The following is an 18,091-nucleotide window of genomic DNA, read 5'->3' on the forward strand; positions in this document are numbered from 1 at the left end:
GTTAGTTCTTTGTCTGATTTGGGCTTCCCCAGGTGATTGTTGTCTCATTGTTTTAATGGGTTCGCATGATGTTTATCGTTGTCTTCCTGTCCCTGTAACTAGTCTTGAACTGAAAGCCATTGTATATGTGGAGTATTGATGGGTTCGCATAATTGCATTGATTGCTGCCTTCCTGCCTTAGTAGTTAGTAGCGATTATTTATGCAAGATTTTGATGGGCTTTAGTTTCATGTAAGGTGAAGTCTTTCTCTGGGTTGATTGTTTTAAAGGGAAAAATGCGTATTCTGTCTCCTCTCATTGTCTGGCTACAGGTAACAATCCACATTGCACTCAAGAAGCCCGGGCATGTCCAGTCTCAGGCCTTCATGGGCTGCAGGTTTCTACACTTAACTCAGCAGTTGGGTCCTCTGCCATAAAAGTCCAAAAGTCATATCCTTGTTGATGATATGAAAATTGTGGGAATTTTGAGAACCCTTCTGAACCACTCATGCTGATGTAAGCATGGTCACTATCTGCTTGCCCACCCAGCGTATGAGAAATGCCCAACATGATTCAATGCAGTCACGACAGTAAGACTTTTGGTGGGGGGGTGAGGGGGGGTGGTGGGGGGGAGGTGGGGGGTGGGGTGCTCAAAGGCTAAGGCTACCTGCTGGGTTAAATGCCCAATGCCAACATGGTACTCACCCTTCCAGAGTGCAACAAATCATTGAAGTGCTTATGGCACTGGGCCCAGGTGTGCTGTACCGCGTCGTAGGAGTTCACCACTTCCGCCACCTCCTCCCAGGCACGTTTGATCATGTGGGGGAGCCTCCTCCCATCCTGGGGGACCAACACCTCCCACTGTGCTGCCACCTCCGAGGAGGGCAAAAAGGCAGTCATCAGAAACGTGAAGGGCATATTGGCCCCCCGCTGGCCCACTCTGCAGCCTGCCCTGCTCCTGGGCCAGACCCTGTAGCCTGCCCTGCTCCTCTGCCCTTCCCTCCAGCGTGCCCTGCTCAGCCGACCCCCTGAGGCATGATCTCGATGTGGCCATTGTGAGCAGCCTACAGGAGACTGCCAGGCCTTTCTTTAAACAGGCTGCCGGGTTGCCAATGGACCTGGCGGTCTGTGCATGGCCACCGCTGTCTGCACACTCCCACTATCCACGGGAGTCAGAAATGCACTGGGCGGGCCTTAATTGGCCCACCCGCGCATAATAGCGGGCTCCAGCTCCGCCCCTGCGCCAAACTGAAAATGTTGGCCCAGAAACCGTTTCGTGCAATGCTCAAAACCCTTCTCACAAAATACTTCAGGACCCTTCACACAAAATACTTCAGGACCCTTCACACAAAATACTTCAGAACCCTTCACACAAAATACTTCAGAACCCTTCACACAAAATACTTCAGAACCCTTCACACAAAATACTTCAGGACCCTTCACACAAAATACTTCAGGACCCTTCACACAAAATACTTCAGAACCCTTCACACAAAATACTTCAGAACCCTTCACACAAAATACTTCAGAACCCTTCACACAAAATACTTCAGGACCCTTCACACAAAATACTTCAGAACCCTTCACATAAAATACTTCAGGGCCCTTCACCCAAGATACTTCAGGACCCTTCACACAAAATACTTCAGAACGCTTCACACAAAATACTTCAGAACCCTTCACACAAAATACTTCAGAGCCCTTCCCACACCCAAAATACTTTAAAACCCTTATCATACAAAATGTTTCAGAACCCTTTTTACAAAAAATAATTTAGAACCCTTCTCAAGCAAAATACTCAGAACTGTTCCCACAAAAAAACTTCCGAACCCTTCTCACAGAAAAATCTTCTGAACACTTCTCATACTAAATACTTCAGAACACTTTTCACAAAATACTTCAGAGCCTTTCACAGAAAATTATTCTTCCATGCGTTTTTCCACAAAATACTTCAGAACACTTCACAGAATATTCTCCCAAACCTTTTCACACAAAATACTTCATAACCCTTCTCACAAAATACTTCAGAACCCTTCTCACACAAAATAATTCAAAATTCTTCTCAAACAAAATTCTCAGGGCTGTTCCCATACAAAAACTTCCAAACCCTTCTCACAGAAAAATCTTCTGAAGACTTCTCACACAACATACTTCATAACCCTTCTCACCAAATACTTCAGAACCCATCTCCCAAAAAATACTTCAGAATACTTTTCACACAACATACTCCCTTTCACACAAAATACTGAACCCTTCTCACAAAGCACTCAGAACCCATCTCACACAAAGTACTGCAGAACCTTTCTCACAAAATACTTCAGAACTATTCACAGAAAATTCTTCTGAACCTTTTCACACAAAGTACTTCAGAACCCTTTGTACATAAAATACTTTTGAACTCTTCTCAAACAAAATACTTAGAACTGTTCCCACACAAAACTTCTGAACCCTTCTCACAGAAAAATCTTCTGAACACTTCTCGCGCAAAATACTTCAGAACCCTTCTAGGTAAGTACTTTAGCACCCTTCTCACACAAAATACTTCAGAACACTTTGCATACAAAATACTCAGAAGCCTTCTCACAAAATACTTCAGAACCCTTCTCATAGAAAATACTTCAGAGCCCTTGTCACAAAATACTTTAGAACCCTTCTCACAGAAAATACTTTAGAACCCTTCTCACAGAAAATACTTCAGAACCCTTGTCACAAAATACTTTAGAACCCTTCTCACAGAAAATACTTCAGAGCCCTTGTCACAAAATACTTCAGAAACCATGTCGCAAAATACTTCAGAATCCTTTTGTTATGAGTTGGCAGATGATGTGTGCCAGGCAGACCAAATCCATGAGGGAAACATGGTCACACTATCACAACGGTTTTGAAATTTGTATTTATTATGAGAAGACATGTGCACTAAATTCAGAAGTAATGAGCCCACCAGCACCTTCAGAGATTTAAAAAATTAAACTAAAATATTTATTAACAAAATAAAAGATTTCAAACACATACATAAGACTACAATTACTTACGACTATAGTAACTACTAAAGTTCCTAATTAACTAACCCCCAGTTACACCCCCTTTCAGGCAACAGTCTGGAATAGATTTTAGATTTAAAACAGAACCAGCAAGTTAACACAATACCCACTTGACAGTAGAATTCCAAATGGCTTTTCCCCAACTTCAGTTTTGTTGTACTGCGGACTAATACATAGGTGGCTGGAGGCTTCATTAAGGCTATTTCACACACTCCTATTAGGTCTTACACGCCCTTCTCCTCCACATAGCCTTTCCTTCTTTTTTACATATGGTTCTCTCTTTTTATTATGTAAATTATATTGTTCCATATGTCTTTGAAACTGTATCTTCCTCATAATTTAAAAACTTTCATGTTGCCAACATTTCAGTAACCTTTGGGAAAAATAAACCCACTCCTTAGCCTTGCTTATCTGGCTTGTTGTAAATAGACTAAATCCCTTTGGAATCCAACAATCCCTTCACAACTTACATGCTAAGCCAACATCCATGTTTACTCATTAGCATGTCAAGCACCTAGCTTCTTTTGATGATTTAAATCTTGCAGTCTACTTGACTCCAAATGTAATTAAATCACAAGGGCAGACCCAACTATACTTAATTCCATAAACCCACTTCACAATAAACCAGTAAAATATTGTGAGAATTATTATACTTTCACCACATCTCCATCCTTATGGGAATATGAACCGTCTTAATTTTAAAAGACGGCTTCATTTCCTTAACACATCTTACACTACCTACTATACTTATCTATATGCTCAAACTATTCAATTACCAGATGCATGCATTAACAATTCTATACAATTCCTTGGTATTAACAGAGGTCATTTCAGTCCAGTGTCCAGGTTTTAACTCTTTTGAGTCCAACCAATTAAACAAAATGAACAAAATGAGGGGCAAAGTAAAAGCAGCCCCTTAAATTAGGGAGACTGCAAATACAAAGACAAAATTTAAAGGAAAGTGTCCAGGTTTTATATGCTCAATTTCCCTTTGAGCTTTAAACACTCAACACTGCATCTGTAATTAGCTTCTCTTTCCAGTCACATGTACAATCTTTAAATTAAATGATTGCAGTAAGAAACTCCATCTGAACAGCCTTGAAATTTGTCCAGAAACTTTAAAGGATTGTTGTCTGTGTGAAATAATTGTTTCTGACAAATTGTTTGCAATATAAACCTCGAAACAATGCAACGCTAACATCAGACCCAGAGTCTCCTTTTCGATTGTTGAATATCTTTTTTGTTGTACAATAAAACCTTCATGAAAAAGACGCTCAACTTCTCAATTCCAGTTTCACCTTCTTGAAACAGTACAACACCAGTGCCTACATCACTTGCATCGACGACCAGCTTAAACTGCTTGGCAAAATTAAATACTGCCAAAACTGTTGTCGTAGTCAATACAATTTTTAAAAAGCCAAATGTCTTCCGACATTCCTGTGTCCAGTGAAACTTCTTGTTCTTTTTTACTAGTTCAGTCAATGGAGCAACCACACTGCTAAAATTTGGCACGAAGTTCCACTCATGCCCAGAAATCTCAAAACTTCTCAATTTGTTTTGGCATGGGGGAATCCATGGTAGCTTTGACTTTTACATCTTTCGGAGCGACCTTACCATGTTCAATGGTATGGTCTAGATATGTAACTTGCGCATTTGCAAATTCACTTTTAGCCAAGTTCATCACCAAATTAGCTTCTTGTAGTTGATTAAATAATTCTTCCAGATGTTGTAAATGCTCCTCCCACATTTGACTGAAAACTATTGAGTTGCCAATATAAACAGCACAATTGCTCAGTCCTGCAATTACTTTGTCAGTCTTTGAAATATTGCTGGTGCATTTTTCATAACAAATGACATGACTTTAAACCTATATAGTCCATCTGGTGTCACAAAATCCCATATCTCCTTGCTCTCTCCGATAATGGTACTTGCCAATATCCTCTCAGCAAGTCAATCTTCGTGATAAACTTTAATTGTCCCACTTTCTCAATGCAATTGTCCAACCATGGAATAGGATATGGGGCAGAATTTTGCCCTTGACCTGCGGACTCGGCAGGAGTGGGAGTGGGTGGTCAGGAAACTGACCACCGCCCGGAATCCGGCTCGGAAGGCAATTTCACTCTGATGAGCCAATTAAGGCCTGCCTAGCGTGAAACATGAGTGGCAACACTGAGTGTTACCTGTGCAGGGTCGGCGGCGTTGGAGGGGGGGGTGCGGAGAAGGAGAGCGAGTGCATGAGTGCATGCTACAAAATCTCCCTGAGGCAGAGAGCAGCCTCAGGATGATGAACTGATTTTTAAACAAATTAAAGGTTTTATAAATGCTATGAAACATCATGTCCCCTCATATGACTCTGTCACATGGGCAGGAACATGTTCTTAATGAAAAAAATAACGTTTTTATTTGCTTTTGGAAACCTCATCCCGTCCATGGATGAGGTTTCCAAAAAAGTGCAAAGGTTGTTTGGCCTTTCCGCTTGCCTGCCAACCATAAGGCTGGAAGGGCAGCGAAAACTTTCTTTTAATTAACTTTTTAATGGCCTCTATAGGCCTTTTAATTGTCAGCAGGCACGCTCCGATTCCAACGCGTGCCTGCCAACCGAAATACTATTCGAGTGCGCGATGACGTCGGGATACGCGGCCGACATTATCGCACATCATTTTACGCTCGGTTGGGTCAGGCGCGCGCCCGCCCGCCGAGCTAAAAACTTTACCGATGAATCCACTTTTGTCACTGCATTCACCTTTCGATAATCCACACACAGTCTTTGTGGTCCATCCAGTTTCGGTACCAGTACAATAGGCAAACTCCAATTACTGCAACTAGACTCAAGGATGTCATTTTGAAACATGAATTCAATTTCTTTTTGTACTTGTGATAACTTTGCTGGACTTCATCTATAAGGATGTTGCCTTATTGAAAATGAATCCCCTACACTTACACCTTGTGCAGCTAAATTTGTCCACCCCAGTTTATTCCCACAAATAGCTTTATGTGACTGCAATAGTTTCTCCAAATCACTTTGACACTTGCCTGGAAGGTAACTCATTATTACATTTAATTTTTTAAGTACCCCCACATCACCCAATTTGATTAGAGGAAACTCATTTCCAGAATCCTTCATTTCTACATCTTCCTCATTATCTACCACCATTAATACCTCCTTTTGGTCCTCTTCCCTGTCAAGTGCTTTTTAAACATATTTACATGACACACCATCTGCTTCATTTTTATATCTGCAGTATTTATTAAATAACTTTGCTCAGTTTCTTTTAAATTCTGTAAGGCCCACTAAACCTTGCCTTTAATGAGTCACGCATTGCTGGTAACAAAACAAGCACTTTTCCCCTAGCCACAAAACTACGAGCTGTGGCTTTCCAATTTGCCTTTGCTTTCTTCACTTGCTATGATATTTTTAAATGTTCCCAGCTAACTCACATGCTCTGTTCAATCTTTCTCTAAAGTGTTATACATAATTCAGAAGAGTAATTTCCAAAATTTGACCCACCAATTTCTCATGAATCATTTTCAGTGGTCCCCTTACATCATGGCCATAGGCTAATTCAAAAGGACTTAATCCAGTCGATGCATTAGGAGCATCCCTAATAGCAAATAACAAGAATGAAATTCCCCAAACCCAATCCTGTGCATAATCCTGACTATAAGCCCTTTTAAAGTTTGATGCCATATTTCCAAATCCCTTTGTGACTCAGGTAAGCTGTCGACTTAAACTGTTTTACTATCCACAACATGTTCATTACTTCCTCAAACAGTTGTGAAATTAAATTTGAACCTTAATCTGATTAGATTGCTTTTGGCAAACCATATCTTGTAAAAGAAAATAGCCAACTCTCCCACAATTCTTTTTGCTGTAATATTTTACAACAATATCATTTCTGGAAACCTTGTAGACACATTCGTTATTGTCAGCAAATACTGATTTCCGCCTCTAGCCTTAGGGAGGGGTCTTACACAATCAATCATGACCCCAGTAAAAGGTTCTTCAACTGCTTGAATTGGAATTAAAGGTGCGGCTTAATCACTGCTTGTGGTTTCCCTATCACTTGACATGTGTGACATGTTCTACAGGATTTGATTACACCTTCATGCAATCCAGGCCTATAAAAATGTTTTTTTTTTAAGTTTTGCCTGTGTCTTTCTGATTCCTAAATGTACCCTCATTGGAATTTCATGAGCTGTTCTCAGTATCTCATTTCTATATCCAGATGGTATAACAATCTGATGCATTTCCATCCATTTTTCATCTGCTGAAACTCGATACAGTCATCACTTCCTCATTAACACATTACCTTAAGGTAATAACATTCTGGAATACATTCTGCCTCTGTTTCTGAGTAAGCTGTCAGAAATAACTGCTTTATTTGTGGATCTTTTTGTTATAACTCTACAAACTTCCTTGAGATAAACACTTCAGCTTCATTCTCTTCCATTCCCTCTTCCTGAGCAATCTTATCAAAGATGTCATCAGCTAATTGAACTTCAACACCTTTTCCCTGACTTTAACTTCCTCTTCTTCCTCTTTCAACCTGTGAGCTTGTGATCTTGTTACTACACAATCTGGAAACAACTCAGGATGCTCTTTCTGCAGCACCTCTGTTGAATGCACCTCTACTGACTGCTCAACTACCATAGGCATCACCTACACCTGTGACCCAGCTATATCATTTCCTAAAATAAATTGAACCCCTGCAGTAGGCAATTTTACCACTACTCCAACAATCACCTCACCTTTCCACTTACTCTTCAAATTTACCTTCCACAGTGGAATAGGTTTAATATCTCCATGAACCCCACTTATTATCACCTTTTCCTGCAATACTCCCTCTGAACAACAAATATCACTATCCCTTACCATTAAGGATTGACTAGCCCCTGTGTCTCTTAAAAATTTAATATCTTTACCGACTCCACCCTACACACATGGAACGAATTCCCCTCCACATGCAAAATCTTTAAACATTTCTGCAGCCTGCCCTTCAGAACTCCCTCGGGTAAATTGTGAACACATTTCCACTTATTTACCTATCACTGATTATTCCTGTTTTACCTGTACACACGCCATTTGTTATAACTGTGCCTGGACCTCAGAACCCACAGTACTTTTACTTCCAGAACTTTTACGCATTCCAATTATTGTAACAGGTTTTCCCTGTAACCTCCAACACATTGACTTTGTGTGCCCAACTTTATTACAATGAAAACACCTCAATTTTTGAGGGTCACTTCTATCCTCAGCACCTTCCTTTCTAGTCTGAGAAAAAAAACTTCCTGAGAGTTTCCACATGCTCCTTCTCTTCCCTGAATACCTACCTTCCTTTCACCTTCCCACTTTATATCCTTCTCTGATTTAAAAGGGTGACAGCAAAAATGTTTAGAACTATGAACTAACTCATATTCATCAGCTATCTCTGCTGCTGTTTTAACCCTCTGTTCCTCCACATGAGTTCTCACTACCAAAAGAATTGAATCTTTAAATTCTTCCAAAAGGATTACTTCTCTAAGAGCTGCATTTCTTGTCTCTACCTTTAATGCCCATATCCACCAGTCAAAATTATTTTGTTTTACTCTCTCAAACTCAATATAAGTTTGCCCAGGCTATTTCCTTACATTCCTACATTTCTGCCTGTATGCCTCAGGAACCAACTCATATGCACTCAACATAGCCTTTTTTAGTGCATCATAATCCACCAATATTTCTTCTGACAGTGAAGCATAAACCTCATGAGCTCCACCCACTAACCTAAACTATAAAATCAATGTCCAGATTTCTTTTGGCCATTTCATCTGCTTAGCTATCTTCTCAAATGAAATAAAGGATCGCCAACTGGGCCTGGCCTCCGCCTGTCCGCATCCGTTCTGCGGAATTGTGCGCAGTCTTCTGCTGAAAAGGAGAGAGGAGCATTGATTAGTCCAGCCTGCAGCTGAATTCCCATCGCATCTCTGCCAACCCAGCCAGAGAGGGACATTGCAGGACTCCAGTTCTTCATTACCCTGCAGTTACCGCACACTCACCCAAAGAAGCCAGGGCTGACCCCACCCCCATTGCCCAAATGCTGCCTTCTTCACATGTGGCACCACAAGTTGTTACTTTGCTAAGCAAAGAGGCACAAGCATGTGGAGCGCAAACACCAGCAGATGGATTGGTGCCCCACCAACTGGAATCTCCCCTCCCAGCATGTTAGCACCCTGACTTTGACGTGTTTCCCAGTTCCAGCACTCTGCCTAGGTGCAGACCCTTTGAAAGAGCTTGCACAAATTTAAACATCTCCCCACTGGGTTTTAGCTTGAAGGTATTTTCACCATCAGAACTTTCCTCAACATCTGAGATCTCTTTTTTAAAGTCTAGCTTTTTAAGGTGGTATTCTCACTCTATTTCCTTCTCTCCTTCCTCCAATGCTAACTTCTCCCTCTGAAGGTCAAGTTTTCACATTTCCATTTCTCTTTTAAATATTTTCTCTTTTCCTCTATCTTTTTCTTTCTCTGCCCTTTCTTTTCCTTTTTCATTTTTATGTTGCCTCTAGTTCAAGCTTTTTAAAAAAATTCTATTGCTTGTTCAGATTCAAGCTTCTTCATTTCAAACTGAAGTCTCACTACCTCCAGCTGTGACTCACTAGTGTCAGGTATCACTTCCAATTTCAAATGCTGTACTATCACTTCAACTATGTCTGCTTTCTTTGCCCCTACAGGTAACCTCAACTGCAACTTATGCCAATTCTGTTAACTTACCCTTAGATATTTTTGTAAGGCAATCAGAGTTATATCTTCTACTTACAAAAAAGTTTAAGCCATGGATACAGCCATTTTTGCAGTCTCACCGCTTTAAAATTACCTCATATCAACTTCTGAATTCAACGTGCTTCTCGTACTCGTTGCCTTAAGATTCACCAACTCCAAACCAATTCAAGGAATTTCAAATATCCTACAAAGAGCCCCCAGTTTGTTATGACATGGCAGATGATGTGTGCCATGTGGACCAAATCCTTGGTCACGCTATCACAACAGTTTTGCAATTTGTATTTATTACGAGAAGATGTGTGCACTGAATTCAGAAGTCCACCAAGACCTTTAGAGATTTTAAAAATTAAATTAAATTATTTATTAACAAACTGAAACAATTAAAGCACATACATAAGACTACAATTACTTGCTACTATAATAAATCTGAATATTCCTAGGGGAGAACTTTCCCCATGTTGGGCAGGCTGTGTGGGTGCGGGTGCAGGCAGGCGCGGACCTGATCGCTGCCCACAAACGGGTCCGTGCTGCCATTTTACATGGGCGGGCCAATTAGGGCCCACCCAGCGTAGTTCAAAACTCCCAAGGATAGCAGGAGTGGGCAGGCGGAAGCGGGCGTGCACAGACTGCCGGCGGCCTATTTAAATAAAGGCCTGGCAGCCTTTGCAAGGCTGCTCAGAATGGCCGGGAGAAGAGCACATCAGAGGGGAAATGTGCATCACACAAATCCGGAGGGTAGGCATTCGGGGAAGGCCAAGCCGGAGGGTAGGGCAGCGGGGCAGTATGCCCCTTGTTTCTCCAACGAGTGCCTAGCTGCCCTCCTGGAGGAGGTGGCAGCATGGCGGGAGACCCTTCTTCTGAGGGGCGGGAGGCAGAGGTCTCCCCACCTGACTAAATATGTGTGGGAGGAGGTGGCCAAAAGTGTCAGCTCCCATGATGTGGTGCAGTACACATGGGTCCAGTGTTGCAAAAGATTCAATGACCTCCTGTGCTCGAGAAGGGTGAGTACCATGTTGCCTCAGGTCACTTATTGCAGCCGTCACCCTTTCCCCACAACACCGCCTACCCCCCACCGCCCGGCAACTCTGAGTACAATAGCGGCATTGAATCCTTCACGGCATGTATCCCTCGCAGGGTGTGACAGCAGAGATTGCCCATGCCCAGTTCACCCTGAGAGGGCTGAGCTAGGATGGGTTCTGCATCCACAGCATGTGTGACACTGACACCCAGAGTATAGAATGGGGTTGAAAGTCAAGGGTCTGCACCTAGGCAGAGTGCTAGAACTGGGAAACACGTCAAAGTCAGGGTGCTAACATGCTGGGAGGGGAGATTCCAGTTGGTGGGGCACCAATCCATCTGCTGGTGTTTGCGCTCCACATGCTTGTGCCTCTTTGCTTAGCAAAGTAACAACTTGTGGTGCCACATGTGAAGGAGGCAGCATTTGGGCAATGGGGGTGGGGTCAGCCCTGGCTTCTTTGGGTGAGTGTGCGGTAACTGCAGGGTAATGAAGAACTGGAGTCCTGCAATGTCCCTCTCTGGCTGGGTTGGTAGAGATGCGATGGGAATTCAGCTGCAGGCTGGACTAATCAATGCTCCTCTCTCCTTTTCAGCAGAAGACTGCGCACAATTCCGCAGAACGGATGCGGACAGGCGGAGGCCAGGCCCAGTTGGCGATCCTAACACCTTACAAGCAGCAGGCCATGGATGTGGAGAGGTGCCATGCCCCCAAGTCCAGCAGTAGTGGTGAGGCTGGGGCGTCATGGGGAGGTATGTTTGTCGAGCACTGAGATCACCACTTGTGTCACAGAAGCCATGGCACTGCTGAATGCTCAGTGATTGAAGTTAGCAACATGGGTTGACCATTGATTATGGAAGGATGAGTGCGTAATGATCCGGGGGAGCGGCTTGCAAGTTAACATTGTCTGCACTGTAACTAATAAAATGTCCTTTCCTTCCTTTCAGCGTCACCGGAGCAGGGCCAGGTGGAGGAGGCAGAGGGCCCACTTCTCACCCCTGAGGCCCCAGAGGAAATCCACTCACCAGCATCACACCATCTCAGCCAGGCAGGCACCAGCACAGATACTAGCACCTCGGTGGGAATTAGATCTTCAGCTACTGTCCCGGGGCACAGCGGTGAGGGCACTTCACACTCGCTTGAGGTGCAGGCAGAGACAGAGTGTGCCCAAGGTGCCGGCAGTCGGAGGACTGGCAGCCATCCATTCTTAATTAGCACATTATTTTAGATAATATCACCACCTTCAACACCACTTTGTTCTTTTGTCTGTGACATCTTTTGATTATCTGCTCCTATCACTGCTTGCTTGTCCCTACAACCACCCCCCACCTCCCACTTCGCTCTCCCCACCCCACCCTCCACCTTAAACCAGCTTATATTTCACCCCTCTCCTATTTTTACTTAGTTCTGTTAAGGGTCATGAGGACTTGAAACGTCAACTTTGTTCTTTTCTGCCTATCATCTGACAGATGGAGGTGACTGTCTCCCTTGAGAGACGGAGCCTCCTTCGGAACTGGACCTCAGATATATTGAGGTAGCTGCTTTGCCGCCTGTAAACCCTGGCAGCAGGATAGTGGTATCTTGAATGTGGACTCTTGGCCTCCTCCCCCTTCTGGCCCTTTCTTCCTCCTCAGAGGAGGTGCCTCCAGTGGAACTCCCATTCCCAGACTAAGAGTAGGCTTCCTGAAAGCTGCAGGCCCCAAAAATGATCTTTACTATAGAGTCCTGACCAAGGCTTTTACTCCTGTCCAAGCAGCTGGTTTGAGTTTTGAAGTATTCCTGCTGACACAGGCAAGTATAAGTAAGTTTCACACTTAAATACCTGGAAGATCACATTTGTGACCCCACTGAGCCCTCTTATCCTGCCCGTGGATGACGTTTATACAAATGTCTCCTACCCGCCTGTCTATTGCCCCCATGCAACGTCCTGAAGATCACACAGCTGTGAAAATTATATTCAATTGCTGCCCCAAGGGCCTTAACTGGCCTTTGAACTCATAGCGTACCTGCCTTCTGAAATATCGCGATGGCGCACAGTGACGCCAGGATGCACGCCCAATGTCACCGCACATTATTTTATGTGTTGGCATGTGGGGCCTGCCCCTACACGCCAATGGGAAAATTCTGCCGCTAATTAACCTGACTCCCCAGTTACACCCCCTTTAAGGCAACAGTCCAAAATGGGTTTTAGATTTAAAACAGAGCCAACAACTTAACACAATACCCACTTGACAGCAGAATTCCAAATGGTTTTTCCCCAACCTCACTTATGTTCCATAGCAGGCTTTTGCACAGATGGCTGGAGGCTTAATTAAGGCTATTTCACATACTCCTGTTAGATCTTACATAGTTTTGTACTCCACATAGCCTTTCATTCTTCTTTATATATGTTTCCCTCTTTTTAATATGTAAATTCGAATGCTGACATAAGTCGGACTGGAGTCAAACATTCACAAATGCAGTGTGAGGATCTATGGGGACACCTCACTGAAATTCATCATCATTCTCCATGAATCTAGCAGCTAGAGGGCCTCCCAAGTGCGCCTATCTCGCCTGGCCAGTGCGATGGCCTCATCACTGCCATTGTTGCCTTCAGGGACCTCCTCATCCTCATCCCCAACGACATCCTCCTCATCGGAGGAAACCTCCAGTTCCTCCAACTCCTCCTCAGCCAGCTCCTCTCCCCGTTGCAGCGCCAGGTTGTAAAGGCCACAGTGGGCAACAACGATGTGTGACACCCTCTGTGGACTGTATTGCAGGGCTCCACCAGACCAGTCCAGGCACCGGAACCTCATCTTCAGCATCCTGATGGTCTGCTCCACCAAGTTGTGAGTTGCAGCATGAGCCTCATTATAGCGTCGCTCTGCTGCAGTCTGAGGCCACCACACGGGTGTCATCAGCCACGTCCTCTGCGAGTAACCCTTGTCCCTGAGGAGCCATCCCTGCAGCCTCTGTGGACCCTGGAAGATGTCAGAGATCTGTGACTGACTGAGAATGTAGGAGTTGTGCTCACTCCCTGGAAACATTACGCAGACCTGCAGGATGCATTTCTGGTGGTCGCACACCAGCTGCACAGTCCGCAAATGGAATCCCTTGCGGTTGATGCAGTTGATCGTGTGTTTTGATGGAGACGTGAGTGCACCCTGCACCTGTGGGAAACCCGAGATCTTGACAAATCGAATCACTCTTGCATCCGGGCTGTCCTAGACCCGGGCGAAATGCACAAAGTTGTGTGTCCTCGCGAGGATGGCATACGTGACCTCACACATGCATTTATGGGTGGGGTCATGTGAGAGCTACAGAGGTCACCTGTGGAGCCCTGAATGGAGCCACTGGCATAGAAATTGAGCACCACGGTCACTTTCAAGGCCACCTGCAGTGGATGCCCTCCATGTCCCTTTGGTACCAAATCCTGCAGCAGATGGTAGATGTGACTGACCAGTTCCCTCAACACGCGCAGTCTTCGATGACACTGGTTCTTGGTCATCTGTGGAATGAAAGGTGATATCCCTAGTACCTGGGTCTAGCTTGGTGCCGACCAGTGAGGGCTCGCTGTGGCTTTTCCATAAGACCATAAGACATAGGAGCAGAAATTAGGCCATTCGGCCCATCGAGTCTGCTCCGCCATTCAATCATGGCTGATTAGTTTCTCAACCCCATTCTCCCGCCTTCTCCCCGTAACCTTTGATCCCCTTACCAATCAAGAACCTATCTATCTCAGTCTTAAATACACTCAATGACCTGGCCTCCACAGCCTTCTGTGGCAATGAATTCCATAGATTCACCACTCTCTGGCTAAAGAAGTTTCTCCTCATCTCTGTTCTAAAAGGTCTTCCCTTTACTCTGAGGCTGTGCCCTCTGGTCCTAGTCTCTCCTACTAATGGAAACATCTTCCCCACGTCCACTCTATCCAGGCCTTTCAGTATTCTGTAACTTTCAATCAGATCCCCCCTCATCCTTCTAAACTCCATCGAGTATAGACCCAGAGTCCTCAAACGTTCCTCATATGTTAAGCCTTTCATTCCTGGGATCATTCTCGTGAACCTCTTCTGGACCCTCTCCAGGGCCAGCACATCCTTCCTGAGATACGGGGCCCAAAATTGCTTACAATATTCTAAATGTGGTCTGACCAGAGCCTTATAAAGCCTCAGCAGCACATCCCTGCTTTTATATTCTAGTCCTCTTGGAATAAATGCCAACATTGTATTTGCCTTCCTAACTACCGACTCAACCTGCAAGTTAACCTGAAGAGAATCCTGGACTAGGCCTCCCAAGTCCCTTTGCACTCCAGATTTCTGAATTCTCTCCCCATTTAGAAAATAGTCTATGCCTCTATTCTTCCTACCAAAGTGCATGACCTCACACTTCCCCATGTTGTATTCCATCTGCCACTTCTTTGCCCATTCTCCTAACCTGTCCAAATCCTTCTGCAGCCTTCCGGCCTCCTCAATATTACCTGTCCCTCCACCTATCTTTGTATCATCTGCAAACTTAGCCAGGATGCCCTCAGTTCCTTCATCTAGATCATTAATGTATAAAGTGAAAAGCTGTGGTCCCAACACTGACCCCTGCAGAACTCCACTAGTCACCGGCCGCCATCCTGAGAAGGACCCTCATATCCCACTCTCTGCCTCCTGCCAGACAGCCAATCTTCTATCCATGCTAGTACCTTGCCTCTAACACCACGGGCTCTTATCCTACTTAGCAGCCTCCTGAACAGCAAGCGGCATCTTGACAAAGGCCTTCTGGAAGTCCAAGTAGATAACATCCATTTGCTCTCCTTTGTCTAACCTACTTGTTACCTCCTCAAAGAATTCTAACAGATTTGTCAGGCATGACCTCCCCTTGATGAAACCATGCTGACTTTGCCTGATTTTACCATGCACTTCCAAGTATTCTGAAATCTCATCCTTAATAATGGACTCTAAAATCTTACCAACGACCGACGTCAGGCTAATCAGCCTGTAATTTCCCGTCTTTTGCCTCACTCCCTTCTTAAACAGGGGGGTTACATTAGCGATTTTCCAGTCCTCTGGGACCCTCCCTGACTCCAGTGATTCCTGAAAGATCACCACTAATGCCTCCACTATCTCTTCAGCTCTCTGCTTACCAGGTCTTTACTTGAGTCTGTGATTAAAGCTTTTCTGGGCATTCATCATGCTGCATTTTCAACACTCTCTGAAACTGTGAACTCGTTGCAGTCTGACCGAAATATCAAGGGTTGTCTCATGCCATGTATCATGATCTAAAGCTCTTTACCATGTTGTACCTGTACTTAGTCTTGCTTGTTTGACCACCACTGAATACCATGTTGTGTTTTAATATTATGTAAAAGCACCAATTGCTCACGAGGGATTGGGTAAGCACGTTGTGGCTTCATTTATTTAGACTAGGCACATAACAGCATATATACACGGATAGAAAGCTTGAAGATATCAGCAGAAGAACTGTGTATGCTGTTTTCTGCCCACAGGTCAAAGTGAAACTGAGACTGGATCACATGACACACTTCCATTCTGGTGATGGCATGCTGCTATCCCTTAAAGGTATATTACAACATTTCTCCCTCATTGTGACAGCTTGAGGGTTTATAGTATAGTTGCAACAGCGTGATTGCCACTCTTTTGTTCTTCAGCTCATCCTTTCTGTCCTCATTTGATGATCCTTCTAGTATATCATCCTTCCTCACAACTGTGATTATTTCTTTAACCAATGTTGCAACTCCCCCTCCCATTTTTATCCTTCTCTCTATCCCATATGCAATCCCTATTGAACTTTTTAAAATGGAATTTCCCAGCAGAATTGAAAGTAACTGCACTGTCATTCCTCAGTTACCATATTACACAGGGCAATTAAACATTTTGATGTAGATCTTTCTCCCTCCCTTCACCCGCACCCATGTATAAATAGATAGTAATTATAATCTTTTTAATCTCACTTGGATATTGTAATGTTCCTGCTGCTGGATCCGGATTGGGAGTTGGTTAAAATTAATGCAAATAACAGCTATTGTTATATGATTCACTTATAATGCTGTTTGCACTCCGAAAACAAACCAGTATAAACCAATGTAAGGTTGCATAATATGAATAGTACATATATACACAACGTAATTCAGGCGACTTATGGACAATAACAAAAAATGTTTCTAAACTAAACCAATATCAGTTTAACTTACTGTATTAATAAATAAATCAGGTGTGTACAAGCAATGTTTTTAACCAGGTTGAAACTTATTCTGGAAATACTCAGGAGGTCAGGCAGCATCTATGGCGAGAGAAACAATGTTAATCTTTCAGATCTGTGACATTTCATCAAAAGGTCATCAACCTGAAACCTTGGACATAATTTAATCCAAGTGACATGGGTTGGCTGGAGACCTGGTGGGAGACTTGTGTGGCTCCTTAAGGGAAGGTCCGCTGTATTAAGTGCACTTAAGTGGCCTGTGGGAGGCCTTTCTTAGGGTCACAGGTGCCTGGGGGTGGAGATCCTGTTCCCTGAGAGGCCAGTAGCTGTCCATTGCAAGCAGCTGCCAGAAATGCACCCACCCAAGGCCTCGGATCAGTGAGGGATCCTAGGCCACAGGTGAACTAGGCTGGGGTGGAGGTCGCAGGGTGGGAGTCATGGGAGGGGTGGAGGGAGTGTTGGAAGCAAGGGCAGCGTGCTGGCTCTCAGCACCCCGCACCCGCTTCCCAAGTCCGGGTCCCATGATCAGACACACAGTGCCTTTGAATGAGGGACCCCCATCCCTAGGCAGGCTTTTCAGTGGCGACTGTCCCACATGTCGCTGTTTGAATACCAGTGGCAGAGGGATGAGGCCCTCAAGTGGACATCAATTGCCCACTTAAGGGCCTTAATTGGCAGCAAGACATGTAGGCTGCCCTCGAGCTTCCCCTCCCCAGACTTAATTGGAGCTGATGGAGTCTGAACTCACTTCAGAGGAAGGTTTTTAATTCCGTCCATTAACTCTGATTTTTTTTATTCCTTCATGGGGTGTGGGCATCGCTGGCTAGGCCAGAATTTATTGCCCATCCCTAATTGCCCTTGAGAAGGTGGCAGTGAGCTGCCTTCTTGAACTGCTGAAGTTCATGTGGTGTAGGTACACCCACAGTGCTGTTAGGGAGGGAGTTCCAGAATTTTGACCCAGCAACAGTGAAGGAATGGTGATATATTTCCAAATCAGGATGGTGAGTGACTTGGAGGGGAACTTCCAGGTGGTGGTGTTCCCATGTATCTGCTCCCTTTGTCCTTCTAGATGGTAGTGATTGTGGGTTTGGACACTGATTAAGGACCCTTGGTGA

Source organism: Cetorhinus maximus, chromosome 9, assembly GCF_964194155.1.
Source record: "Cetorhinus maximus chromosome 9, sCetMax3.hap1.1, whole genome shotgun sequence".
Classification (NCBI taxonomy): Eukaryota; Metazoa; Chordata; class Chondrichthyes; order Lamniformes; family Cetorhinidae; genus Cetorhinus; species Cetorhinus maximus.